The following is a 2,662-nucleotide window of genomic DNA, read 5'->3' as shown; positions in this document are numbered from 1 at the left end:
GCTAAAAAAAACTTGTAGAATCTCAAAACTCCTCTTCGAGTCGTAAAAAAGCACGATGTCCCCAATAATAGCCGCTATCGCTTTGCGGCTATTAAAAAGAATGCTGCCTAAAAAATTACTTAAAAACTTGGTTTTCGTACTAATTGTCTGAACCAGCTGGAATTTAATTGGAACTATAAACCTGCCCAGAGAAAAGCTTCAATTAGAATTTAAGAGTGATGCAAATTACGTGCGACCAAACAAATTTCACGTAGATGAAGAAAAAACGCTCAAGTGAAGTAAGCGCGCCGTCAGGAGTCTAGATAAAAAGTTGACGACGAAACAAAAAAACAGCAGGACAAGTCCTGAAATACAATTCAAAGAATTGAATGAAAAACTCAGACGTACTCTACCTGAAAAGCAGATAAATTGAACAATTCCAGCCAGAACACAAACAAAATCATGTCAAAAAAATGAGAAATTAAAAGAATCAAAACTAAACAAAATATACTCATTGCTAAAACTCGAAGATTTCAAAACCTAAGGCAAAATTTTTTCCCTTTAAAAATACCTATTTCAAAAATATGTTCAAAATCAAATTTTGTTTCTGAAATCGGTCCAGTATTATATCTGCAAGACCTGAAAAATATTAATTGGCCCTTGAAGATCGATGATTAACTCGAAAATGACCAAAAAATGTAAAAAAAATCAATTGCAAATTATCAGAAAATGTTGCTGAAAATCGTGATACAAATATCTTCAGAATCACTTCTATGTCTCTAGAGGCTATCCCGTAACCCAATTCCAAGCTTTAAAAAACTCATTGGCTCATAGACCGATAGGCAATAATTTCTACAATAACTTCAAAAAATAGAAATTCGTTCTATTAAAATGTTGAAAGCCATTCAATTGCCCCCTAGCATTTAATAATTATTTAATAACATACTATCAAACACTGGATCAGGTTAACTGTCTACTGAGACAAGAAAAAAAATAAAATACAAACGTTTTGAAAAAACTTGAAAAAAATTGCAAATTTTATCAAAAAACTTCCAAAAGTCGAAAGGTTAAATTGTTGAAAACTAATCCATTGAAACAAAAAATCATGCAGTAAATTTTATTAGAACATGGAATAGGTTTTCTAGCATTTGAGAATGGACGAATATCAAGAACTGACAAAAACTTAAGGAAACCTTAAAAAAATTGCAGATTTTATCAAAAAAAAAATGCTAAAATTCGAGACACTAAAATGTTAAAAACCATTCCATTGTTATTAGAAACTATGAAGTGCCCTATTAACAAACCTCAAAGGAGATTGCCTGGTCCTTGAAGCTGGAAAAACTGAAAAGTACAAACTGAAAGACGAAAAATTTCAAAAACACGAAAAAAATGCGAATTTTGTCAAAAAAATTGCTAAAATTAGTGATATTCAAAAATGGAAACCTATTCCATGGCAACTAAAAAATTTCAGTAACTTATCATCCAACCGCTATTGAGGTTTTATGGCCCATGGGTTTCAAAAAACTTGAATAATGACAATAAATGTCAAAAAAATATGAAAAAATTGCAAGCTTTGTCAAAAAATGCTAAAATTCATGATGGCAGAAATTTAAAACCAATCCATTACCCCTAGAAACTATGCACTAATATATTATCAAACCCGTTATCAAACTCTAGAGGAGGTTTCTTGGCACCTAGGCCTAAAAAAACTCAAAAAATGACAAAAATTTTCAAAAAACCTGAAAAAAATTGCAAAAATTAGTATCCTTTCGCGAGTTTGTGTTTGTAGTACCAAAACTTATAGCTCATAAAATGGTCATAACAAGCAATTTTGTGTCGCAAGCGACCTTAATCAACTCTTAAAAACTTCAACCTAACACTAATCAAACACAGAAACTCAAAAAAATCACAAAAACATGAACAATTGCACCATTTTGAGCACAGAAACTCCTAAAAATGACCTTTTAACCTTAAATTAAGGCCATCCCAGCAACTGCACCACTATTAGCACTTGAAGGACAACTAAAGCCCACTTTGGGCCTCTAATGAAACTTAATGCCCGCTGGGCTTTACCTGTTTATCCCGTTTTGAACGATCAAAGTCATTGAAAAATGTGTGAACACATCTTAAAAAAAAAACACAGCGCACCGATACAATTCAAATTCTTTGAATTGTAAAAAACCAAGAGAAGGTCAGTAAAAGCTCCACTCAGCTATCGCAACTATAAACAAACAAAGAATAGCTTTCTCTCTGAATAAAAAATATTAACAAATCTTACTAGCCAAAAAATTTATATTCATTATCAATGCAGTGCACTTGAATTTGTTGACAAAGGCCACAACAATAATTGATTAATTGAAAGACTTTCGTTAAAAAAACTGAACTAAGTCACGCATTACATAGACGTGCTCATGAAAAACAATTTGTCTCAAACTGAACAATAAAGCAACAATAGAACCTCTGTAGATGAGAACTCGACAAGAACATTCATTATTTTCCGTAAACTGCAGTATTGAAGAGCTTACCTTTGGTTAACAAAAATGCACAATATTGGAACACTCAAACTACGGATTTTCAAAATTTTGAGAAGAAAACGAAAAAGCAGTCTGGTGTCGACAAGATTGTCATTCTATGTCCATAAATTTCAAGCACCAATTAAAACTTGACTTGAAATTGCATTGGC

This window comes from Convolutriloba macropyga, chromosome 2, assembly GCF_964194025.1.
Source record: "Convolutriloba macropyga chromosome 2, txConMacr16.3, whole genome shotgun sequence".
In the NCBI taxonomy this organism is placed as follows: domain Eukaryota; kingdom Metazoa; phylum Xenacoelomorpha; order Acoela; family Convolutidae; genus Convolutriloba; species Convolutriloba macropyga.
The sequence above is the reverse complement of the archived record's forward strand: the minus strand, read 5'-3'. Positions refer to the sequence as shown.